The sequence below is a fragment of the Vespula pensylvanica genome, chromosome 16 (assembly GCF_014466175.1).
Source record: "Vespula pensylvanica isolate Volc-1 chromosome 16, ASM1446617v1, whole genome shotgun sequence".
Taxonomy (NCBI): domain Eukaryota; kingdom Metazoa; phylum Arthropoda; class Insecta; order Hymenoptera; family Vespidae; genus Vespula; species Vespula pensylvanica.
In genome coordinates this window covers 3,386,273-3,414,198 of record NC_057700.1, presented here as the reverse complement: position 1 = coordinate 3,414,198, position 27,926 = coordinate 3,386,273, and the positions used below count along the sequence as shown (strand labels likewise).

Sequence of the window (27,926 nt, the reverse complement as noted above, 5' to 3'; positions counted from 1 at the left end):
AGAGAGAGAGAGAGAGAGAGAGAGAGAGAGAGAGAGAGATAAAGAAATAAGGAGAGGAGAACAACGATCTACAATCTCTTCCTTCCGTGATTGTCGAGTAAGACACTACAATTTTGGAGAGATACGATTACTCGGACTTTCTATGTTATACGATTACTATAATCTTATATCTCCAAGATTAATATATAAAGACAAATTGGTTTGACAAAAATGTGACACAATTTCAAACAAGATAAAGAAATATTATAACGTGAATTTTGAAATGTGATATATATATATAACGATTTAATATGATCATATCTAAATCATATTTTTCATACGTATTTCATTAATTCAATATGGCGAAATATATTTGTTATTTTTTTCTTTTCTTTTTTTCTTGTAACAAAACATTTTAGGATTTATAATTATGTTACGTTTAAAGACGTACGTGGATATGTAATATTTGTTCTTTCTTTCATGCATGAATTTTAAATAACACGTTTCCTTTCGAGTTCCTTTAAACACTTAAAAAAAAATACAAAGAATATTATTGTTTATAAATAAGTGTACCTAAATATCTGCAATTAACGTATGTAAATTCAATAGTAATATCGAGAATTCCAATGTAAATCAGGGAGACTTTAGAATTCCAATTTAAATGGTTAAAGACGATAAATGAGACTGGTTAATTACGTCTGTCATTGAAGTCAACAAAAGAAAATCTGCGCACGAACGATCCGAGCACTGTGAAAGTAAAATTCTGTATCTGACAGTCCGCAGACAATCGTTGTATTCAGTATTACAATCGACTTTAAAATCTGGAAATAAACGAAGTTGATTTTTATTTTCTTCTTTCTTTTTTTTTTTAAATGTCTATTGCATCAAAATGATTTTATAATCACCATACGAATATCGTAGCGTTCTCGAGTATATTGTTTAGTACAAGCTTTGAGAATTACGTGTGTAATGTGATTAATTAGAAACAGAATTAATGAGAAACAATAAAAATATTAGAACAAATTTAGATTAGATATTTCGATAAGAACGTTTCGAAAAGAAAGAAATCTCTCGTAACGAGTTCTCCATTGCCATTTCGATTTCATGATAAAAATGTTTCAACGAATGACGAGCGTTTCATCTTTAAAAAAAATAGAAAGAAAGGAGAAAAAGAACAATAAGAAAGAAAACGAGAAAGGGACAAAAAAGACGGGAAAAAAAGTCTCGTTAAAAATCTTCAGCAACAATTTAAAAAGAGTCGTTTCGTAGTCCCATCCGATTCTCGAACAGAATGAACTTTCTCAGAGTACTCTACTAACGTCAACTATACCATGGAAAATAGATCTTTGAGTTGCACTTTGTTCCACTCGATGTTTTACTTTCTTAACTCGTAACGACGAAAGAAATGTAAACAAAAACGCCTGCCGGCTATCGTGACGCTAACGATCGAGCGAAAAGAAACGAGAAGAATGATAAAATAAGTCTCGATTATCCTGGGTAGAAGTTTATATAGGGTAGTCGTGATTCTTCAAGAAAAGAAAGACAGTGAAAGAGAGAGAGAGAGAGAGAGAGAGAGAGAGAGAGAGAGAGAGAGAGCGAGAGGGAGGGAGGGAGGAAGGAAAAGAGGAGACACGAATTATACGTTTTTATTGTGAACCCTCGAGAAGACTTACTGTGTTCTTTCTTCTGTCGAAGAAAAACTAAAAGAGAGAGAGAGAGAGAGAGAGAGAGAGAAAGAGAGAGAGAGAGAGAGAAAAGAAGATAAAGAGAAAGAGAAAGAAAAGAAAATCACCGAAAGACAGGTAGAGTGACGCATTGTCCTCGGCTATTGTATGATCTCTTATTCTCTCTCTCTCTCTCTCTCTCCTCCTCTCTCTTTCTCTTTCTCTCTTCCTTTTCCTCTTCCATCCCATTTCTTCTTTCACTCTTACACATTCGTAAAGATACACATTCATAAAGATATTTGCATCTTCTAGTACTGTCTTCTACCCGTATTTATCTAAAATGGCAACTATTGTCATCGCGTAAACAATTTACTAACGCATGTGACATTCGTTTCGTGACCTACGCTAAAACGGGAAAATAGATTATATAGAAAAAGAGAGAGAGAGAGAGAGAGAGAGAGAGAGAATGTTCTATTTCAGCACGACAAAGGCTTTTCCTATTCCTCGAGGCTATCTTCTTTTACAGTCGAAAATTCTTCGTCTAAATGATTATCCCAAGGAATTTGAAACGAATGAAAAATTCGTTTCATCGTCTGACTCGCTTCATTCAACCCTTATGACTATCCCAGACTAATTGTACGGTGTGCAGAGTAACGGTAATGGTAATAATAAAAAATAAATAAAATACAAGGAATAAAATATCAGAGGAACAAATAAGAGATAGACCAATCAAATTCCAAGCACGACATGGAAATGAATTCGTAATAGAATCTGCTACGTTCTAATATATTATATATATATATAAAAGTAACCATATACCGTGTACGTGTGTACGTGCCTCTCGTATTGAAAGGAAAAAGAAACAGAAACAGAAAAAGAAAAAGAAAAAAGAAAAAGAAAAAGAGAGAAAAATGGTGAGATCGAAAATAAAATTAAAACTGGATAAATGGATATCTAAGTTAAATAGGTTTAAAGACGTGTATTACGTTTTTCAAATGTCGACGCCGGTATTTCTGTAACTCTGCGACTAATCACGAACCTTCCACAGTAGACCAGTCTCCAACGTAGTAGAGAGAGAGATAAAAAATAAAAAAGAAAGAGAGAAAGAAAAAGAGAGAGAAAGAGAGAAAGAGAGAGAGAGAGAGAGAGAGAGAGAACGTGTCTCTTCTCATAGAAAGACGCGTGAATACTTAATAACGCGTTCCGTGTGCGAGACCCATTAAAAGCAGAGTCCATATTCGAGTACTAGACGAATACATTAAGGTAGCTTGAATCAAGACATCTCTACCTCTTCCATTCCTCCTCACCCTTCTTTTCCCTCTCACCCTCTCTCTCTCTCTGTCTCTCTCTCTCTCTCTTTTTCTCTCTATCTTTCTCTCTATCTTTCTCTTTTACTCTTATTCGTATTACTCTGTTTCGTTCCTAACGCACACGTTGGATTTGTTTCTCTAGGAACTAGAAAAGATACACACCGTATATATATATATATATATATGCGTATGTGTGTATGTATGCATACATATGTATAGAAATGTTCGTCGAGCCTCTGCCCGGAATTTGCCACGTTCATTTAAAAAGACTCGTCTTCCTCGGTAATGAAGGTGCGCGCGCAACTCATGCACCCTTATGCGTGTCACTCGAATAAACTTTTGCGCGCGAATCTCGTCGATCGTTAACGTCGCGACATTTCCGTCTCTTCTGAAATCTTTTTTTCTTTCTCTTTCTCTTTCTCTTCCTTTTTATCTCTCTATCTGTCCCTTTCTTTCTCTATTTCTTTACCTTTCTCAAGAGCTTTTGTGTATACGTATGTCGGTGTTTATCTGTGCAATCTTTAAAAGAATTTTCTTATATTGCATATATACAAACTATATAAATGAAATTTAAAATAAAGCGAATTCGTTGAAAATGGTATAATTTTTTTTTTTTTTGGGTGATCAGGAAATTTTGAAGAATTATATATTATGTAATTCTTAGAATTTATATATATGTATGTCTGTATAGAGAAAGAAAAAGAGAGAGAGGATAATTATATATTATATATGTAACATATAATTCTTCGAAGTTTCTTTAATTTTATAAAGTATCACTCCATTTTTAACGTCGCGTTATATTAATTTTATTTATATATCTTGTATATGTAATTGAAGAAAATTCTTGAATATTTGTACAGAATATTTATGTATTTATAATAGAATTAAACCATTTATTGATATGTATAGATTAATGATTGCTTTTATATATTACTAGTGTGTTCAAATCAAAGAAAATTCAAGTGATATGAATTTATATTGAAAAAAACCAATTTATAATTTTTTAAATTCTTTATCTATATATCCATTAAAAGTAAAATAATTGGTAACTGCGAAGAAATTTTATTAGATTTAATATTATATCCTTTATTTCCTTTCATAGGATTACAGTATTTAGTAATGTAAAACAATCGTTTTTATAAAGTATCGACATACTTCAATCAAATAAAAATCAGAGTGATCTAAATTGATATTTTAAAAGTGTTTTCTTCTAATCATATCAATCGATTTCAATATCTACATCAATCGATTTAAAATACGAAGAATTCGAAACTCGACGAAAATCCAGCCAAATATGAACTGATAATTATTAATCAACAATAATAGACTATACCATGACGTTCAGCTTGTTAATTAAATAATATTTCCAATAAATTTAAATATAGGTCGAACGTCTAGTATCGATTGTAAAACAAGATTTTGATTGAAAGGATTTTTATTAAATTTGTGTATATTAAAATATATATATATATATATATATATATAATTTAATATACGAAGAATAGAGAGAGAAAGAGAGAAATAGTAAAATTGAAAGAAAAAGTTTCTGTTATCTGCCTGAAATGAATTTTTTTAAGTATTAAAAAAGTATAACGAAGAAAATCGAGATCATTTTAACAGAGAAGAATAAACAAAATATAATAATATTTCGTTTACGATGGATAACGTGATTATATCTAGTAAACTTATTGAAAGAATCATTTTTAATTCTTCGTTAAGAGTGTAGTTATCTAATTCAATGAACCGAAAAAAAGGAGACATAAAGGTATAGATAATATTAAAAGATGATACGTGCATATTTTTTTCATTACGTTAGCATTGATGATAATTTAGCATATATATATATATATATATATATATATATATATATATAATTATATATATATATATATCTGAATTTAATTAGCTAGAAAGTTTATTATTACGTCGAATAAAAAAAGATTACCATAAAAATATAACCGTAAAAATTAAGAATCGCAAAAATCTTTTTGTTATCAAAAAAATAATTGTTGGAAAATTTCGAGTCTCTATAAATTTTTCCTCTTTATTAATTTACAAGATAATTAAAGAAAGGTAAGAAACTTAAGGATAGTTTTCAATATTTGAAACCGAACGATCGCAGATGAGAAAAAATATGGAGGCACTTTCGAAGATGGTACTTGAACGGAAGTTCTCGTTACGCTTGAAAATTCTTGCTGAACTTCCTCTCTCTCTCTCTCTATCTCTCTCTCTCTCTCTCTCTCTCTCTCTCTCTCTCTCTCTCTCTCTTCCTTAGTATACGTTTCTAAAGGTATCATCGTCCTTTTACCTCTCTCTCTCTCTCTCTCTTTCTTTTTCTCTCTCTCTGTTCCCCTCTCTCTCTCTCTCTCTGTCTCTCTCTCTCTCTGTGTTTCTCTTTATCTCTCTTCTTCTTCAACTTTCCACTTCACACGCCTCTTTCAGTCACTCTAGCGTGTAAAGAGCTTTGACACAACAGGTAAGCTTGAGTACAAGTTCGGCTAGAGTTCTACCATTAATCCTCGAGGCGTCGTCGTGCAAGAAAGATAGAAAGAACGTGAGAGTTAGAACATACACAACATACATACATATACAGACTCATATATATATATATATATATATATATATATATATATATATCACACATTATACACACACATACATATATACCTACATGTAACTTATATATTTTACGTATAGATATATATTCATATATACACATGTATATATGTATATGTATATTCTACATAAATGCATGTATACATACGTAGAATATACGAAGTAACATTAATAGAATTAATGCGTTTCTCGTTGCAAACGGGACTCTATTAATTTAATGGAAACAGCTGATCGTGAAAGAGAAAGACAAAATGATATAGATACAAGAAGAAAAAGAGAGACAATACACGGAGTATTGAATAGAATAAAAGTATTTAATTCTTATCCTTTATTCAGAAAATGTGTAACTCATTGTCAGCCAGGCAGGAAACGGCAATCGAATAGAAAAGAATAAAAAGTGAGAAGAACGCAATTTGTGAAATTGAATCACGTAAATTGTAGAACGAGATAAAAGAAGAAATGAAGAAACGTGTTAAAGAGCAAACAGAGATAGATAGAGAGAGAGAGAGAGAGAGAGAGAGAGAGAGAGAAAGAGAGATAGAGAGAGAAAGAAAGAAATAAATAATCCCATAGCAATCCCATCAATTCTGTTAATGTCCAAATATAATTAAAATATTATCTAATTTAAATCATGAAATATTAATAATTAAAAAACTTTTATAATAACTCCTGAAAATGTATCGTGTTAAAATCGTCAAAGTATTTATGTCAAAGGATTCTACGATATAAATAACTTTATAAATTGGAAATAAAAACAGAAAGTTTTTTCACGCCTAAAGTCGAAAAAGAAAAATACACACACACACATATATATATGTATTAAAATAGAAATACATGATATACACGATATCGCAAGAGCTATTTAACTATCATAACGCGAGTGGTTGTTCTGGTTAAAAAAAAAAGAAGAAAATGTGGAAGGAGAGGATTGCAAGAATGAAAAGAAAGAGACAGAGAGAAGTGAAGTTCGCGGGTTCGCCATTAGAACTAAGCACTTGGAGTAGCACAGGGCGTGTATCAAGGTGTATACTCGACCGACGTGGTATAGTGGAAAATGTAGTCGCCATTAACAGTAATACTTTCGCGAAGACGTTGGGCGTTTCAGAGGTTTTCTTTAGAAATGAAAAGAAAGAAAAGAAAAAAGAAAAAATAGGAAGTAAAAGAGAGACAGAAAGATAGAGAAAGAGAGAGAAGAAAAGAAAGAGAACGAGAGAGAGAGAGAGAAAGAGAAAGAGAAAGAGAAAGATCACCGAAAAGTATATACACCACAAATGTTTATATAGTATATATATATATGTATGTATGTATGTTTATATGTAGAGTATAAATGTATAGTCTATATAGATACATAATATACGAATGTACATATATATATATATATATATATATATATATATATATATATAGAGGTTGTATTGCAACGAGATTTCTCTTCTCGTTTGCTGGATCGAATTTCCTAAATTTTCTCCGACGATTGCTGCCGCGACAAATGAGATAGATGGAGTTTCTCCCTCTTCCCTCAATTTCCCCCATAACCACAACATTCGTTCCATCTCTTGATTTCTTCACTCTACTCTTCACCTTAAGACTCGTCACCTTTGCCGAGAATGAAATTATATTCTACGAGCGAATCTAATGATACAAGATGCCTACTCGTAATCTTCATTTTTCGTTTATCATTATATTTAGTTAGAATAAGTATATGTGTAAATTTCAATATGTGTATATGTTGTATTTGTGTGGTATTATAGATAGATAATCTTATTTATCATGTAACTTTAAAGTTACGAATTTAATTTTTAAGTACAATTTCATTTAGTCACGAAGTGAATTAATTATTTTTGAAGGGTTTTAAAAATAATTACGTATATGTAATTATCTTAGTACAAGTCGTACCTAGTGTAGTATAATAATATAATGTTATAGAATAATAATGTATAACTGCATGAAATATTACTTTCGTAATATAATTATATTAATATAAGTTGTATGTACATATATAAATAAAATATATGATATAATTATACTACTAGAGTATAAATAATAATATATTATAATTCAATTCACATTGTAAGATTTTCTTGTAAGTATCAAAAAAAAAAAAAAAAAAAATGAAAATGAAAAGAAAAATCTAAACAACAGATATCTCAATCATCTTTAGAATTTTCGTGCATTTGACTGTTTCCCTTTTTTTTTCTTATTTCATTTCTTCTTTTAAATCTATCGAAAAGAAAATGGTATACAATTCATAATATATTCATATCCACGTGTTACAAAACGACGACCAAGGTCTATCTAACTTCGGATAAGTAGAAATGGACGAGTTAGTCCTGAACAGATTTAACACGGAATATGGGAAACGATGTGACGACGATAAAAAGAAGCAGAAGAAGAAGAAGAAGAAGAAGAAGAAGAAGAAGAAGAAGAATGAAAAAAAAAGAAAAAAAGAAAGAAAGAAAAGTGTCTGATCGAGGACGCTTCTGGCGGAACATTTCGTTGGTCGTGTGTCCTCCTAGGAAAGAAACGTCGTCTCCGGGGAACGACTCGGATATCTCGCAAGATACAAAAAGTCTGAACGGAGAAGAAGAGATAGAAAAGAGAGAAAGAGAGAGAGAGAAAGAGGGAGAGATTGAAAGGAAGAAGGAGAAAGAGAGATAGAGATAGAAAGATAGAGAGAGAGAGAAAGAAAACGACTATCAAAGTCACGTGCGAAACGTGTTATCCGACGGTTACCCCTCCATCTGGAAGTTTCAGTGCCAAAGGGAAAAGCCTTTCGAAGAAGCCGAGAAAAGCGATTTTGGCTCCTTAGAAGTCGTTAATTGTTACGTACGGGTGCAAAGAATAGAAAGAGAGAGAGAGAGAGAGAGAATGAAAGAGAGAAGGAGAGAGAGAGAGAGAGAGAGAGAGAGAGAGAGAGCAAAAGCACTTCTTTACGAGCGGCAGGTTACATCGTCCCATTTGCGAGCTTTCACAATTTTATAACCGGAAAAAAAGAAAGAAAGAGAGAAAGAGAGAAAGAAAGAAAGAAAGAAAGAAAGAAAGGAAGAAAGAAAAGGAAAGAAAAAAAGGAATGAAAAAAACGATCTTGCGGTCGTCAGTCACTACGAACTTTATTCGTTCTACGCTTTAATCGACTTCTTTTAATGATCCTAAAGTCAACGGAAAAGGTAGAATATCCTTGTAAGGTGGTAACGAAAAGTTCGATGAGAGTTAGTCGGATCGTAAATCGCTTGCCTTTCGCGATGGCTATTAATTACTTGGCGTAGAGCGCCGTCGCCATTTTAAATAAATGAGTTAACTCGTTCCTTCTGAACACCGTTTTCAAATGTTGAATAGTTAAATGTAATATACATAAGTATATAGAGTATAAGCATGGCCTTTTATAAAAGACGTGCCTACCTACCTACCTACGTACCTATCTACTTAAACATACATACATACATAGGTATGTTCATTCGCGAATTATATTATTTCTCTAAAGGCTCGAAGTAAGTGAGACTTCTTAATTATTATTTCTTTTTTTTTCCTCCGTTCTTTTTCTATATCTTGTTTCTTTTTCTTTTCTTTGTTATCTTTTAAAGAAACGCTTTGCAAGCTTTATTCAAGCAATCTCCGATTAATATATATATATATATGTGTGTGTGTGTATGTGTGTGTGTAGGTGGGTGGATGTATATGAGCGTGTGTATATACGTGTATAAGTTTATGGAATATCATGGGTTTCGAGTGTTCATTACGTTACAGTGTGTATGAGACTCTACAGTTTCATTCTCTCTCTCTCTCTCTCTCTCTCTCTCCCTCCCTCTTAGTCTATCTCTATTTCTCTTATGCTCACACGTTCAGCCGGACGCGAAGACACTTCATCAGGTCTATGCTCGTAATTACGTAGAATTTCCGCCTACGTTCCTATACTGAATAATTAAGCACGGCCACGAACGGAGCCGTACGAGTGGGTTCTCTCTCTCTCTCTCTCTCTCGCATACATAAGCACGCACTCTCTCTCTCTCTCTCTCTCTCTCTCTCTCTCTCTCTCTGTCTTTCTCTCTTCATCGTTGAAACCATTACAGCTAAGACCGCGAGTGCAGTATTTCTGCCATTAATGAAATTTATACTAGGTTTCCTACATTAACGATACAAAGGAATTTCAAAGAACACCGTCCGAAGGTATTATCCTTTCTCGAAATTTCGAATTCGATGTTACGAATTTCCAAAGATTACTTTTACTTACTCAGCGGATTTCTAAACGGTCTCTGACAGGAACGAAATGAGAATCTTTCTTTCTTCTTTTTCTACTTCTTTTTCTTTTTCTACTTTTTTTTTCTAAAGACATATCACACGTGTAAGAAAAAAGAAATAGAAATTTGAAAGAGAAGAAGAGAAAGAAAAAAGTGTTTCTTAATAAACCGCTTAAAACGCTTCCTCCATTTAATATGCACCCTCGATTCACCTTTCATTTTCGAGAGATGTCCGTGCAAATATTATTATTTCATAATTAGATATTAAATGTTAATTTCATTCGAGGAAGGAAACGAAGAGAATATACCGGACAAATGTTTCTCGTGGTTCCTTTGTAAAAATATAGGCTAAAATCAAATAAACTGTTACAAGGTTTCTTTTCTATCTTTTTTTTTTTTTCTCTCTTTTGTATTTTTTCTTTTTATATCTCTAACGAAATTTATTTACGTGGCGATAGAAATAAGAACACAACAAGATCTCTATTTACGTATAATTATTATACTTATCAATGAATAATTTTTAACTTTCCTTAAGAACAATGAAAAACAAGTATCTCGTTTTATCATACTCGAACAATCGGAGGTTCGCTTTATCCCAGTCTAAAAATTTTGGAAAAAATATCTCTTGGCATTTTGTTTGGTACGAGCAACCATATCTCTGCATACATAGTACATCTTTCTCCGTAGCTGCATTGCGGATAAAAAGATTACTACGTATCTGAATGTATATACACGAGCATCAAGATCTAAATGGGGGTGAAAGAAATTACGAGAATCGTAGGTAAGTAATAACGATTCCGAGATATTCGTTCAGCTTTGAAAGGAACTCGGAAGTTTCGCTCTTCCGAGTGCGAATACTTGATTGGAAATCTAACTTAACAAAGGGAGATATGCAAATTCACTATTAAACGTACCGTTCAGAAAGAGATAGAGAGATAGATAGATAGATAGATAGATAGATAGATAGATAGATAGATAGAGAGATAGAGAGAAAGAGAAGGAGATATAGAGAGATCGGAAAATGTTCGATAGTACCTTCATAGGAGCTTTCTCTACAGGTCGGTAGGATTTACATACAAACTCAACGGTAAGTCCATCATTGAGGAATACGATATTCTGAACGTGATCGGTCGAGGAAATACCGAGTAGATCCTTCCTCGACTTTACGCGTGTTATGACGATTTACCTATGCAAAAACACGAAGAGACTAGCCAATCCCGACTATTTCCATTATTATTATCCGAGGTATTAACGATGCCATTTCTACATTTCTAAATGTTTCTAGAAATTCAGGGTGATGGTATATGATAAGAAAAATATATAAGTAATGTAAGATGGGGTAAATTATTTTTGCGTACATTGTAAGAGATGTATAATATTTATAAAAATTAATAAGAAAGATGTGGCCTTTAAAATCATTGGAATAAAATATAGGAATAGATGTGTTTCTATATTTTATGTATATTAAATGCATCGAATAATAAAACTTTTATATTAATGTAAATTTATAGAAATATGAATGTATGAATATATTATTGATAAAAAATATTGAGAAAGATTTACTAGAAAGAAGTATTTTAAAGTTATAATATTATATTATATGTACATGAAATTACATATAAACAATCATTATTAAATATTACACAATTATATAATCAAATCTCCTACAATCTCAATCGATGTCCAAAAGAAAATGAATTAACAAATAAGAAAACCCTATACATAAACAAACATACATGTATGTATACACGAATCAATAAGTCCATTCGTATGAAAATTTTAATTATTATCAAAACGATAAAGTTTCATTATTAAAGAAAGTCTCGTTTCGTTCGATATTTCATATCGGTACGTACATTTTGAAATATTTCTTCGTTCTCTTTTTTCTTTTCTTTCCTCTTTTCTCTCTCTCTCTCTCTCTCTCTCTCTCTCTCTCCCTCTCTTCCTCTTTTTTCTTTTCTTTTTTTTTGCAAGCTTTTCCACTAGACATTGAAATATGTAGGTACATACGAGAGATGCAGAATCTCTCGCGGGAACCGTGCTACCAAACGAAAGCATATGGATCGGCGGAGTAATAAACGCACCGCGAGCGTAGCTGCAAGTATTCTACGTAGAACGCTTCTCGCTCGAGCGGTCTTCGTTTCCGCGCGCTTTTTCACTGAACGTGACGAGATGAAATCTTCGTCGCGATGGGCTCGTAAAAATGAAACTCACGACTAGCGAATATTTCGTATCGAATGCGTCTATTCTCTCTTTCTCTTTCTCTCTCTCTCTCTCTCTCTCTCTCTCTCTCTCTCTCTCTCTCTCTTTTTCGCTCTATCTTCCTCTCTGTCTCTCAGAAGAAAGAAAAGTATTCTTTCTTCCGGGCTTAATCTTCTGTAAATTTTTCTTTTCTTATTCGAAATGAAAAACCGATGTAAAGGCATACATATTCCTTTCGTTCCCGAAAGGGAATATTTCTCCACTATTCGTAACATAAAAATATCATGTTCTCAGACACCTTTCTTCTAAGTTTTCGAATCAAAATGAAACTCTGAAGTTTATAATAGAGAATAAGATTATTGGAAGGTGACGAAAGAGAAAGAAAGAAAAAAGAAAGCAAAGAAAGATGTATGTGAGTATATATTTTTCTTTCTTTTTCCTTTTTTTCTCTTCTTTTCTTTTCTTTTTCTCTTCGCCTATGGGAAAGAGTGAAAAAAAATTATTTTCTCGTTGCTTGATAAGCTTCATTAATGACGTATGTCTTAATTACTCGAAAGTTGGATAATTTAGTCTGAATAATGGACCACTCGGTAATTTACAACTCTCGTAAAGTTTTCTCAGGTTTACCTACTGTGCAGAGACCGATTCTCTCAAGCGCGAATTAGTAAGATCAACGATAGAATTTCTCAACACTTATTTGTGATTCACATTCTGTGATTAAATGAAATACGACTCGAACAGATGATGTAATATATAATCGAGATAATTTTGATTTTATAAGAAAAAAAGTATCTTTAGCAAAGAAAAGCTATTATACAGAAAATTATACTGATAACACTGTTAAGCGTATTTCTATCTTACAAATTTGAGATTTGAATGTATAATATAATATTCAAAAGAAAGTAAGAAAGATACACATATTTCTTTAAAAAGGTACACAGTTAAACATTTAATGAACGTACAAACAAATAAAGATATTAGCGTGTTCCTATTTAAATAATCAACCTCGTATATCTGATTTGATTTAATTATTATAACATAAAAAGAGTATATTTATATGTGAAGAGATTCGAATATGGATAATTCTATTAATTTATTATAATCAAATTAAGATATACTTAATTAAATATGCTATCTAGTAGGTACATCAGACGAGATTTAATCATCATAACGTAAAAAATATTTCATTATCAAGGTATGTACATAGAGATGGAGGACTATATTTATACGCGTATAATCAAATTAAGAAATTTGCGTGTTCCCATTTAAATATTATATATCATATACAATATATATATATATATATATATATATATATCAGACAAGAGTTAATTACCATAACGCAGAAAACATTTCTTTAAGGAGAAATAGAAAAGAAAAAAAAAAGAAAAGAAAAAAAGAAAAAAATACATAGATAGATGACTGTATTTATGAGGGAACGAAAAGAAAGGTAGATAGTTGAGTGAGATAGAGATAGATAGAGAGACAGAGAGAGAAAGAAAGAGAGAGAGAGAGTAGTAGAACACGCTGCTCGAGGTCTCTTCTCGTCGCACGTCCCTCTACATTTCTCGTCGACCGTACTACTTTTGCATTTTTGCTGAGTTAGCTTTGCAGTCTCTCAAAGAAGGCATTGAATTCGCGTTTGAATTTTAAGCGAACTCTCCAGAGAGAGAGAGAGAGAGAGAGAGAGAGAGAGAGAGAGAGAGAAAAATCGGCGGGTTCTCTTCTTCTAGCTCCTTCACGATGACCTCGTTCGAATTAAGGCGCAAAAGTTCTCCGAGAGGCTTTTAATAATTTCACTGGTGCACTGTCTTCGCGTGCTTTGTCTTTTGGCTCGATGTAAAACTCAGTTTCCCCTAAATTCTGGCAAGAGAATTCGCAATCGATGACCTTGCCAAATGGGAAGAATTAGAAACGTCGCTTTAAAAAAATGCAAAAAGAAAAAAGAAGGAATAAGAAGAAAAAAGAAAACAAGAAAAATCGAAACGAAAAATTAGAACGAAAGGAATATGTGTATATATGGTGGAAAGTAAAGTTAACGATCAGAGAAATTCGTTCGTTTAATTGCAATTAAATTTGTTTGGATATTCGCGATGCAAGGAACTCGTGAATCCAAACTTTTCGGACGGTCGATTAATTCACGTTAGCTCTTGACCGAGCGTTTCGTTATCAAAACGAAACATCGCTTATCAGGTTGTCCAATGAAGGTTCGCCGAACGTTCCGAAAATCGGCCATGAGAGATATTGGAATGCGTTTAGTGCAAGAGTTAGATAGCCTCGATCACTCGGTCAACTAGATTCGTTGGAAATCGATGTATTATGTTCATTGTGATGATAGTACGCGAGCGGAGAGAATTTTGCGGAGGAGTCCGATCGATCCACTTCCAAGCCTGTTCGCACGACAGAAATTAGAACGTAACCTTAATTCGACAAAACGAAAGAGAGAGAGAGAGAGAGAGGGAGAGAGAGAGAGACAGAGAGAGAGAGGAAAGATAGAAGAGAGAAAAGAAGAAAGAAGAATAAAAAAAAATAGAAAAATAGAAAAAAGAAGAATAACAGCAAAAATTGCAAATATTTTTCCATCTTTTTCAGCGAACCAACGTGAAACAGCTGCTAACGAAAGTTCTTAACGAAAGGAGATATTCATGACGTTAAATCTTGTTAACGATTTCTAAAGTCCAAAAAAAATAGTAAGGATATACATAGATATACAGTAGGTAAGTAAAGGTATATAAAATACTTATAACGGTATGCTACAGTACCACTAATGCCAACAAACGAAGATTGAGAATAACGCGATGACATATACCTTCTATGTTGTTTGTATCTAAGCCAGTTTATGATTCAGTAGTACACGAAACGAGGAGGTATCTTTCATTAGACAAGAAATACGACTGCCAAAAGATAAACGATCGTTATCGTTCATCGTCCAATCTAGAATATTTGTCATTGTGAAATATAGAGAATAGAGATAGTGCAATAATTACAAAACCGTACCTAAGTTTAACAGATATCTTCGTCGATGACACGAAATATAAAAGATTTTGTGAAGAAGAAAGAAGAGATATAACGGTGGAGAAAGAAAGAAAAAAAAAAGAAAAAGGAAACAGAGAAAAAGAGAGCGAGAGAGAGAGAGAGAGAGAGAGAGAGAGAGAGAGAAAGAAAAAAAAGAGATGGACGGTGTTCTCGGTCGGGTAGTAAAAATTCGCCGAAAAAACTCCGAAAACTTTAAAATTACCCTTTTCACTGGGATACACATCGCTCGTCTTGAGGGAAAATAGGAGGAAGAGTTTTCGTTTTTACCCAAAGACAAGGCATGATCGATTGTGACGTATTACCCTCGGCCGAACACGCTGAAGAAGAGAGAGAGAGAGAGAGAGAGAGAGAGAGAGAGAGAGAGAGAACGAAGACAGAGGGTAAAACATATTGACTTTCATTATATAAAAAAAAAAGAGAGAGAGAAAAAAAATAGCGGTTAGATCGATTTTGCACTAGAACCATATCATCTATTTTATCTTATAACCACATCATGACTCTGATGTAGTATCCTTAGAAAAAGAATAGGAACAATTCGTACGATAAAAATGTAAGAAGAGAATTTTTCAAGGATTATATTCGATAATAAATTTGACGTTTCCATTAAATATCAATTATGATTGAGATGAATAATTTATGAATCGTATATGAAATGAACATCTAAGTCAATCAATTCTTATATAATACAATTAACCGAGTTAATATAATCAAGTATATAAACACGTAATCCTCTTGTCATAAGCGATAGCAGAACGGTAAATCCTTGAATATGGCGAGAGAATACTATAGTCCGCAGTTCCCTGTTGAGCACTTCGTAAGCAAGATCGAGCTCTAAATCATTAACCAGGAGCATGGGGTTAATGCTCAACAAGGACAACGAACGTTGGTTGATCTACCCTCTTCCCGTTAGTGAACGTGTTAGCTGAAATAAACTAGATTAAGGGGGTCTAGCTAGACCAAGAGAAGTTGAGTAACTCAAGCTCAGAGAGACGTTCGTGGCTTTCCTAACTCGTATATAAGAGATATACGTTTATTGAAAATCGAATCTTTTCTTCCTTACCTTTCGACAAGAACGTTTGCTAAAAGAGGAAAGATCTTCGATCTTCTTCCAGGATCGATAATTGGGGATGAAAAGTAACCTAAGATAATAAAGTCACTGATGATTAATCACTTGTAAAAACTTCTATCCAAATGCGAACGATTTTCACAGCACAGTACAGACGTCTTTATACGTGTACATATATATATATACATATACGTATATATGTACATATGTATGAATGTATATATACATGTATATACGTGTGTGTATACAATGAAGAAAAAAAAAACAATATATATATATATATATATATATATATATATATATATATATATATGTGCAAGTATATTGAAAAAAAAGAAGAAGAATATATCAAAAATTGGATGTAAACACCTCGAACAAACAACACTGGGATTTTTAAAAACTTCCCGTAAATCTGAACGTTCGGTAATGTTTAAATGTTTAAAACACTCGTCGTGATATGATACGTGTAAGATTTCTCCTCACAGTGAGTTGGTAAGCGCGCGCGCGCTTGCGACAAAGGGCCGCGCGCCTCGAGCACGAAACGTGAGTGCCGCTTCTGACGTCGGCCGAAGCGAGCGACGGGATACGACCAAGAGCGCAGGTCCTCCGAATCGTCGCGCGCGCTCTAACCCTCAGTACACGGAGAGGAACCACGACTTTTACCTGTCGCGACTTTTCGATCTCCCCTTCCTCTCCGTTTTCTTCGTCTTCTTTTTCTTTTTCTTCTTCTTCTTCTTCCTCTTCCTCTTCCTCTTCTTCTTTTTTTCTTAAGTATTTCTAATACTCTCGTACTATATTATACTCTTCTGTTTTATTTTTGTCTTTTATTCTTTGTGTAACTTCGTTTTATAATGGGAAACATTTTTACATTAATATGGATTTTTTATTATTACGATAATGAAATTAATAAGAATTAGTTTATATATAAATATATATGTGTGTGTGTGTGTGTGTGTGTGTGTAATTAATTTTATAATTAATATGGTAGAATATATAATTTACTATTAAGTGGGATATACTTGATATATGTAAAGAAAAATTCTTATCAAATAAATAAAAATGGTTTTAAATATAAAATAGAATAAATGTAGTCATATGGATAATATAGTTGGAGAATGTTTAATGTTAATAATTTTTTTTTATGACAATTATGTAAATATGGAACTCATTCTCTCTCTCTCTCTCTCTCTCTCTCTCTCTCTCTCTCTCTCTTTCTCTCTCTATCTTTCTCTTATCAATAATATATTTCAATTTAATTTAATTTAATTAGCGTGTTTTGTTTGAGATACGATAATATCACGGGGAAATGATTCTTCGACCCCTTTAATTGCATCTGATTATGCTAAATTACAAAGTATTAATAAATCTAATTTAATTTAATCCATTATGTAATATGTTTATCATTAATTTTCATATCAAAAATTGTGATAACGTAATTTCGTCATTACTCCCGCATTAATATTAACTTAATAATTATTATAGTATTATATATAGTATATTGGTCCTAAACAATTTCTACAAAAGAAAAAAAGAAAAACAAGAAAAATAAATCATTACCCGATTATTTAATGTACATGATAATGTACAGAGAGAGAGAGAGAGAGAGAGAGATCATATAAAATAAATTTTTCTATAGAAAATAACAAGAAGTGAAACGTCGTACGATGATGATTAATTATAATGAAATGCATTAGAATTCTAGAAATGGTAAGATTTCATCGTGAGAGATCTGAAAAATTTCGATTTCCAACGAACGAGCAAATGGAAAATTAACTCTCGACGAGACTCGAACTTGATTTATCCTACTTGGGATCTTCGTTGGTTTGTTTGCTCGTTTGAAAAGTAATGAATCAATCCAACGAGAAAATTTAACATAATCAACCCTCGTAATTTCCGGCTGATAGAGGAAATCTTTTCGGAGAAAAAGAGAATGAAAGAAAGAGAGAAAGAGAGAAAGAGAAAGAGAGAGAGAGAGAGAGAGAGAGAGAGAGAGAGAGAGAGAGAGACAATTTTGCTGAGAGTCACGCAAAGAAAAGACGTCCGTCGCATGAAGCCCTCGGAGCTCTTTATCTGTAAAACTATGTAAAATGTATAGTACGTGTCTCAGAAAGAAGACATAGAAAAAAATGCTTGTATAAGCAACGACATATTTATGAATAGCATCTCTTTTTCTCTCTCTCTCTCTCTCTTTTTCTGACACGTACTCTTTCTCTTTCTCTCTTTCTCTCTTTTATTCTTTTTCATAGACTATATTCGTCTAAGAGTATTTTTCTCAAGATCGATGATTACTTTCATTCGATGATTATCTAACATTCGCATAACTAAAATATTAAATACTAATATCAAAAAATTATTGAATGAATTCGTGCGTAGTTCGATTGCGATTAGAAATAGAATCGGCATGTAATAGAATTTACAGGATTTAATCTTGAACGATTGATTAAAAAAAGATTACGTTTGTTTGTTCGTAACGATTGGCTTTCATTATCAATGAATCCATTAGTTTTGTTTTCACTTCTCTGATATCTTTTTCTAATTATTATTTACATGTCTGCCATTTTTATTTATCATAAATATATTATATTATTTTGTCTCCGTTTATTTCTTCTTTACTATTACATTCCAATTTGTATCTTAGAAACGAATATATTTAGTTTTATCCAAGCAGATGAACATAATAAACTTTATCTCTCTATCTACCAACCTATCTATCTATCTATTCATCTTTTCGTCTTTTCTTTTTTTCCATTGGATATCCAATTATTCCATGCACGTGCGTCCAATGAATTTTTCGTGCTCTCCATGATTATCCCGTTTCTACGAACATTCTACAGAACCGAGAGAGAGAGAGAGAGAGAGAGAGAGAGAGAGAGAGAGAGAGAGAGAGAAAGAGAGAGAGGGAGAGAAAGAGAAAGGGAGAGAGGGAAAACATCGTGTAATTAATGGCTCGATCGATAGAAACGCTGACGCATTTGCGAAAAATTCACGTTCGTTCTCCAAAAAAAAAAAAAAAGAAAAAGAAAGGAAAAGAACGAAAGAAACAAGAAAAAAACATTTCTCTTTTTGACACTTTTCTTTCCTTCATTTTTTGTTCCATACCCTTTATTTTGTAGACTATCGAACGTGATAATTTGAAACGACTGAAAGAGACTAAGCGTACTTGAAAAGGATGCGTTGAAACACAAGATAGTTCGTGAGAGAAAGTTCGAAAGAGAGAGGGAGAGAAAGAGATAACGGTTAGGAATGAAGTGAATTCGTCGAGATACCATAAAAATGACGCAATTTTTATGAGAGAGACGATTTAAAGGGGATATAGTATACTCTTTCTCTCTCTATCTCTCTATCTATCTATCTATCTATCTATCTATCTATCTATCTATCTATCTCTCTCTTCTATTCCATTTTATCCTTCTTTGTCTGTCTTTCTCGTGGAATGTTGAAGCTTATACCATCGTATATTCCACGAAGATGAAGCGTTCTCGCAACGTAACGTCCGCTTTCGCGTCGAATTACCGGGCGCCAAAATGTCTGCGCGGCAAAATGGCTGCGTCAAAAAGTTATGGATCTCTATATCTCTATCCATCTCTCTATCTCTGTTCCTGTCTCTCTTTTTCTCTCTATTTATCTCTCTCTCTCTCTCTCTCTCTCTCTCTCTCTCTCTTTCTCTCTGTCTCTCTCTCTCCTTCTCTCTTTTCCTCATAAATTGATAGACAGAGACGGGTCAGCAAGCATTAACGACGAAATTGCAACGGTAATAACCCTGCTATCGAACAAAAGTATCCGGGAACGTTCGATTCGAATTGGAAAATGTCCTCGATGTGAAGATAGGTCAGGAATTTAAACAATATAAAAAGAAAAAGAAAGGTAGAAAGAATATAAAAGGAGAGTAAACGAGAGAACGTAGACGGTTACGATAGATTGTTATTCGAGTTTTAGGATTAGCTGAATTACGGAGAAGAGATAGAAGAACAAAAGAGAAAGAGAGAGAGATATAGATAGATAGATAGATAGATAGATAGATAGATAGAGAGAGAGAGAGAGAGAGAGAACACGGAATGGCTAATAAGGATTTTCCGCTTGTCCGCAAGATGCGCGATTAGATCTAACAACGTTCGGGCTGACCTATGGCTGCCAATATCTCCTGTAACTCGACCAGACGATATCAGCTGTTTATCGGTGTATCGGATCGCCTCGTTTAATATTAATCGTTGTAGCGTGAGATCGATTACCTCCAGGCCTCCTGAAATACCACTATGCTCGTCACTACTTTGCTCAGTGGTCATGTCTTTGTGAATATAAATAAGAGATACGGGTAATCTCGTGAGAGAGAGAGAGAGAGAGAGAGAGAGAGAGAGAGAGAGAGAGAGAGAGAGAGAGAATGACAGAGAGACAAGGAAGAAAAGAGGGTCAAATCATTAAAATAAAAATTTTTATATCATGAAAAGATAGACACTGCTTTCGAAAGAGAAGTTTCTCTTTCGGAATTCATTTTCTCGATACTGGTAAAACTGATCCCTTTACTCTTCAAACTTTACCTCGAGTAAAAGGAAAAAAGAAAGAAGTGTTCTTTCTCTTTCGAAGTTTCGATCGATCAATCGATCGATCGAACGATTGATCCCAGATTACACTTGGATAATTGTCCACGTGACTTTTGCGTCGTTCTATCCAAAGAGTACGGCTTGAAAAGGGCTCTTTGAAGAATCTCGGCAAATTCTGTCTTATCAATTACTTAACCGCGTATCGTATAAACTAGTCGATAAATGTTATCTAAAAAAGAGAGAAAGAGAGAGAGAGAGAGAGAGAGAGTAAGAAGAAGAGAGTAAAGTTTTATCTTTATATACACTCAAATACTTAAGAGAATAGAAAATACTAAGATAAGAAAGGGCAACGTTATTGTTTCGTGAAACAGAGTTAAGGACGAAGGACTTGAATCCTGAGAATCAATATGTTACGAGAGGAAAATAAATAGTGTGTTAAAAAATAAAGTTTAACAATTTCAAAGCTCGATGCTTATTTATATATATTTTAATTTTATTTATATTTCTTTTACGAATGTTATATTATATATATTATTTTATATCATAAATTTTATTTACATAATATAACAAATGAAAGCAAATGGGTTACTTCTAATAAAAAAAGAAAAATTCATATTTACCTTCATTAAAGTGAATTTTTCGATCTAACCAATTTTACTATTACGATACTATATCGACCGATAAACTAATATCGAAATTTTCAGTATTTTATACCTGAATAAATATTATCATGTAATAATATATTGTATACATAAATATAAATTTATAATGGTGTAAAATCATAATGTAGCGTACAACATAAAATACATTATGAATTAATAAATATTGTTGAAAATTTCTATGAAATTCTAATGTTATTAATTTAGAAATAAAATATTGAACATTTCAACATATTTATCTTATTGATCGATTCAATACACCCTTAACTCTTAATATCCTTTTATTTTTCTCTCTTTTTCTTTCTCAACCTCGTTTATATTCAAGAAAAAAAGAAAAAATGAAGAGAAAAGGAAAGAAGAAAGAAAAATAGAGAGAAAAAAAAAGGAAAAGAGAAAAAGAACGGAGATGTTCGTCGAAAAGCGGAAGAATTGTGAGAGCATATTTCGAACAAAAAGTTCGGTTAGCCAATTATTTCGAAAGACGATACGAAGAGATATTGGAATTTTCATATGGGGAATGGGAATTGCTTTATGGGCATATTATCCGTGAACGAATGAATTTCGTTCTAGGTATTTCTTCTTCTATATCGCGCACGCGCGCGTATTTAATGGTCTAACGAGCTCGACCATACTTCTTTCGCTCTTCTTCCTTCGCTCTTAAAAATAAAAAGCACTGTGAAGAATACGAAAAGAGATAGAAAGAGAGAGACAGAGAGATAGAAAGAGAGAAAGAGAGATAGGAATAAAAGAAAAGAAGAAGAATGAAGGAAATAGTATTCCCCTTGGTATCACAGTAGTCCCTTCTTTCCTAAGTAGGCTGCAGGCTGCTGCTTTTGCTTGGACTTTAATTCTATTACGCGGAAAATACTTACTAAATTATATTAACTCTCAGTGAGAAGACACTACGGTATCTACTTTTTACCGCGGAAGAAGGGAAAAAAAAAGAGAAAAGGTAAAAGATAAGAAGAAAGAAAAAAGGAAAGAAAGAAAGAAAGAAAAAAGAACGCAACAAAGGAAAAAACGAAAGAATGCAAGAAAGAGATACGATGGCGTATATTCCGTTAGATTTTAGAGAAGAGAGAGGGGCTGATGCAATGATGCAAAAGAAGAAGAAATGAAATAAGTCAAAAAACGGACACTGAACTCACTGAAGAGTCCTATTTTCATGAGAATTCTATGATAATTCCTATTATGATTTTCTTTTTCCTTTTTTTTTTTCTCATTTTTTTTCTTGGAATATAAGATGGAAGAAGCAATCGTTTTGTCTTAAGAGTTATTATCATGTAAATTTGTCGGACGTTCATTGTGAAATAGATAGAGGAAGAGAGAGAGAGAGAGAGAGAGAGAGAGAGAGAGAGAGAGAGAGAAAGAAGTCACCGAATATTTTATAGCTCTATTCACATTAAACGAATTTAAAAAAGTAAAAAGAGAAAAACGGCAGAAAAACAAATATAGTCATTGAAACGTGTTATATTCATGGGAACTCTAGCGATTATAAACATTTCTGTCTTTTAACTGGGCTGAAACGTAAATAGGATGAAATCAATCTTTGTTTGAGGAATAATTACTTTATGTCAATTACTAGACATTCCTTATAAAAGAGAGATAAAAAGAAAGAAAAGAAGAAAGATTGAACTCGAGAGGTTAATGAATAATTCGATGCCTTGTCACTCACTTTCGAAAATATCCATACAATTTTAATAGTAAAAATTGGAGACGTAAAATAGACGATTGCATCGAAAAATCGAATAATTTAATTTAAATCAATATTAAGATTAAGAAAGAGAGACAGAGAGAGAGAGAGAGAGAGAGAGAGAGAGAGAGAGAGAGAGAGAGAGAGATAAAGGTGAAAAAAATTAACAAACAATTCGATGGCTTATTCTTTATATTCAAACATATCCTTATGAAACGAATTTAAACGGTAAATAACAGAAAATATCGTAACTCTCTCTGGCTTTTTACGACAAATATATATATTCACCTTTAATACGTTGCTAAGAGAAGGCAAGAGAGATAGGGATAGAGAAACGAAATAGGAGGGTCACATGGGGCAGAGAGAGACAGAAAAAGAGAGAAAGAGAGAAAGAGAGAACGTGGGAGGAGTAAACCGAAGAAGAGTCGGATATGTTGCGTGTCTACGAGCGGGGTGGGACACACTTAAAATGTCGACGAAATGCTAAAAGAAGAAAAACGCAAAACCCTGGAACATCTCGAATGGGTGTACCTACTCTTTTCCCAAGCACACTCCTTAAAATCCTCTTACACGCACGCATGCACGCACTCACGCATACACACAGACACATATACATATATATATATACGTGTTTATATATAAATATATATATGTGTGTATATATACGCACAGACGCACACGTACGTATTAAACTCTCCGTTAGTTTTAGACGAATTGCGTTTGGTGAGTGGCGCGAGAAGAGTTAGAGGCTGAAGGAGAGACTGGAGGAAAGGGTGCAAGGGGGAAGGAGATGGGAATGGTGGATGAAACGTACTTTCCTGAGAATACGAGGACTCACGAGGTTATGGTTCGACGAACGAGTACCTACGCAGTCACTCTTTCCGCATCCTTGAGCCCATACGACTCACTCTCTCTCATCGAATTCGTTTCTAGAGTAAGTCTGCTATACTCTTATATATATATATATATATATGTGTGTGTATGTGTGTGTATATAAGGTGACACGAGAAAATTGTTGCCATGTCACCCGGTAGATAATAACATTTATCATACCACAAATATATTAGTATTACTGATTATTGAATAAGATACACTCGTAAATTTGTGTAAATGAAATCTTTCTTCATTCTTTTTTTACTCTTGTCGATTAAGTGAAATTAGAAAAATATAAATACTATCTTACTTATTTGGAATATGAAAATTCTTGTTGCTTGGAAGACTTGAAATATTTAGTATCACCCGGTACATATGTTTAAAATACACGCACCGACAGACAGAGATTTTCACGGAGACTTTTTCGTGAAAATGTACTCGTGCGTTTCGTGCATAAATTTCTTCTTACGGAGGATAGAGAGAGAGAGAGAGAGAGAAAGAGACAGAGAGTGAAAGAAAGAGAAAAAGAAACAGAGAGAGAGAGAGAGAGAGAGAGAGCGTATTTCAGCAGCCTTTTTTTCAAAGACGAGACGACGACTTCTTCGAGACTTCGAGAATCTACTATGCGTCGCTAGTCGTCATGATTCGCCACGAGATTCTCAACGACTCGTACGGGAAGCCTTTTAGCGAAGGAAGAGACGTGACCTACTTTAACTTAAAGAGAGAAAGAAAAAACAAGAAAAGGAAAAACTGAGCAAAAGAAAAAGAAAAGAAAAGAAAAGAAAAAACGAGATGAAACAAAGACACAAAAAGAGTAAGGAAAAGAAAAGTAAAGCGATAAAAAAATAAGTACGTTCGACGATAATTAAGAAACACAAGCAAAATGATCCGAGTGAAAAGGGAGCCAACGAAGTAATTACGCGTCTTTTTTTTTGCAGGAAGAGAGAGAAGTAATGAGAGGGAGAAATCGAGCGCTCGCTTGTAGGATTAGATAAAACGCCGAGTGAAAGTCTATGGACAACGTTGAGAATACTGCAGTGATGTTTCGTCTCAAAAGAAAGGAACAGAAGGAAAGAAGGAAGGAAGCAAAGAAAGAAAGAAAGAAAGAAAAAAGAAAAAAAGGAAAGAAGAGAAACAAAAAATGAAAAAAATAAAAAGGTAAAAGAGAAGGAAAGATATATATATATATATATATATATATATATATATATATATATACACAAAGAAAAAAAAAAGAAAAAAGGTAGAAGAAAATTTCTGGTGCCTTTTACGCCTCCGATAACGAACCTAGTACCTAGAAATCCAGTTACTGCCTGGCGAAGGATCTTATCGCTCGAGAAGATCGCAATTGCCTTAGCTAGTGTCGTTGCTGATGCTTCCTATGGTACCAGAGAGAAAATGAGATATACAGAGACAGAAAATGTAGGTGGGATAGACGGAAACAGAAAGAAAGAGAGACAGATAGAAAGAGAAAGAAAGAGAAAAAAGGAGAGAGAGAGAGAGAGAAAGAGAGAAATGTGGTAGGGGTTAAGGCTATCTTTTTCTTTTCACTATCTGTGAGTTGAGAAGGCGTATTTACCCTTCTTCCCCCGCAACACCCATCGCCCCATCTCTCTTACCCTTTACGATGAGATTGATTCGAAGAAGAACTAGCTCGAAGCACCTCGTCCATGTCACTTTCTCTTTGTTATTCCTTACCTATCCTCTTTTTCTATCGCCCTTCCTTCCTTCCTTCCTTCCTTCCTTTCTTCCTTCCTTTCGGACCTTCGTCCTTTACTCTTCTTTTCTTTTTCGTTCTTTCGTTTTTGTGTTTTTTTTTGTCTTCTTATTTTCTTTTCAATTTTTTCCTTTTCTTTCTTTTTTGTTTTTTTTTTTTTTTCGTTTTCTCTGTTACCATGCGCCCTTTTAGTTCCTTTTTTCAGGCAATTCGAAGTATACGAAACATCGGCGAAATAACGGGCGTATATTCTTTCCACTTCTCACTCTTGGGATTTCGTGCGATAAAATCGATTGATTCGGGAAACACACGATCGGCTAAAGTCGACAGGCGGGTTGACGCTTAAAAAAGTACGGCAAATTCACAGAAGTGTTCGCTTAAATCGATTTAAATTGGATACGAACATGACGGTAAGAGCTACGTCTCGACTTCGCGAGCGTGCTTCGCGAACCGAAACGAACCTCCGACAAATTCGTTTTACTCTTTAGGACTTTTTCTTTTCTTTCTGTTTTTTTTCCTTTTTCGTTTTTTCTTTCTTTTGTCTATCATATGTAGGTTGTACCGTAGCTCCATGGAAATCAAATTTGGCATCATGCGTTCATACGAACTTTCTGTATTATTGTCATTTGCAGAGTTTATTGGCGAAGTAGTTTTCTGAAATTATGAGACACTCTGTATATAGCGTGAGGCGGTAACTCCGATCACCTTGAATATCCTCTTTCCTTTTAGAGATATGCAGAAACTTTGTTCAGAAAGTCGTAAAAGTCATCTATAAAAGTCGTTTGTTTATGATAAGTTTTTTGTAGATGGATGCGTCAAGGACATATGAATATCAACTGAGATTTTATAAAAGAAACTATATATTTTTGATAGCATTGGTCGATACATCTTGACATTTTTTATAAAAAAAAAGCTATTCACAAATGTCAAAAAATTACTATTTTGAAAGATATTCTAATTTAAATATTGCTAAGAGTAATAGGAATAATTATAATATTTAATAAAATATAATAAGAGTAATACTAAACATTGTTTATTAATTATTTATTAATTTATATAATTTTATGAATCAGTTACAATCTGGATTTTCTTTTTTTCAAAATAATACGATGAATTTAGTTCATAAGAATTTGTTTATAAAAAATTGTTTATATAACAAATTGTTAATTAATTATTAACAATAGACTAAAAAATAAGGAAAATTCTATCCTTCAAAATGATACTTCATTCAAGTCTCTACGAATTTTAGTTCCGTAGATATATCTATTTTTCAATGTAAAACGAATTAATAATCTAAAAAATATCAATAAAAAATGAATTTGTTTATCAATTATTTATTAATTTATGTTATTTCATATATCACAATACTATCTGAATTATCTTTTTTTAATAAAATAAGGTAAATGTAGTTTTTATAAATTTGTTTATAAAAATTGTTTATAACAAATTGTTAATTAATTATTAACAATACCTTGAAAAAATAGAGAAAATTTTGCCCTTTAAAATGGTATTTCATTCAAGTCTCTACGACTTTTAGTTCTGGAGATATTCCCATTTAAATAGAAGACATTTATATTGATTCCTTGACCTATATAATTTCATTCATTTGGCTCAGTGACCCACTGACCTATATAAATTCCAAGAATTTACGCATCTTACTACACTACTACTACTTTTACTACGAACATATGTTCGATACGAATTATGAATGAAAATCTTTCGAAGGCGATATCTTCGGAACGGAAAGTCGTAGAGACTTGAAACAAACACCGTTTTCAAAGGTAAATTATTCTTTATTTATTTAAATATTGCAATGATATTGTTATAATAAAATCGTTTTTGTTAATAATTTTTATAATCGAATTTTTTCGTTTTTTTTCGTAATAAGGACGTAACTATTATGAAATCATTTGAATTCTTATTATAACTATATAAATTTTATTTTGTTTATTTAAAATAAGTAATAAAAAATTTATTAATTAATGTAATTGAATGATAGAAAATTCGAAAAACTTATCTTTCGTAATAAGAAGTTTGTGCTTATCTTGTGCTTACTTTACGTTTACCTTTCGCTTACCTAACACCTTTATTATGTTTTTACTATTACTCTTACTACATTTTAGTAATTAATATTTTTTACTTATGGTTTTTTTTTTAACAATATTTAAATTAAAATATCTTTTAAAGTAAATTTTTCGACATAGATAGATTACTACTTCTTTATAGAGAATATTGAAATGCATTTACCAGTGATATCAAAAACATATAATTTTATTTAAAAAGACTTAATTGGCCTTCTTAAATATCTTTAACAAAATTATTACTGCCATTATGATTC

At 32.7% G+C, this 27,926-nt stretch overlaps 1 long non-coding RNA gene across 1 annotated transcript in view; it reads left to right on the top strand.

Annotated features, from left to right (window-relative positions):
• LOC122634858 overlaps positions 1-24,997 on the top strand; it is a 34,866-nt gene extending 9,869 nt beyond the window's left edge. The window contains exons 2-3 of the long non-coding RNA XR_006328492.1: positions 23,702-23,932; positions 24,810-24,997. This is a non-coding gene — a long non-coding RNA (uncharacterized LOC122634858). The remainder of the gene's footprint in view (positions 1-23,701; positions 23,933-24,809) is intronic.
• Positions 24,998-27,926: the final 2,929 nt, after the last annotated feature.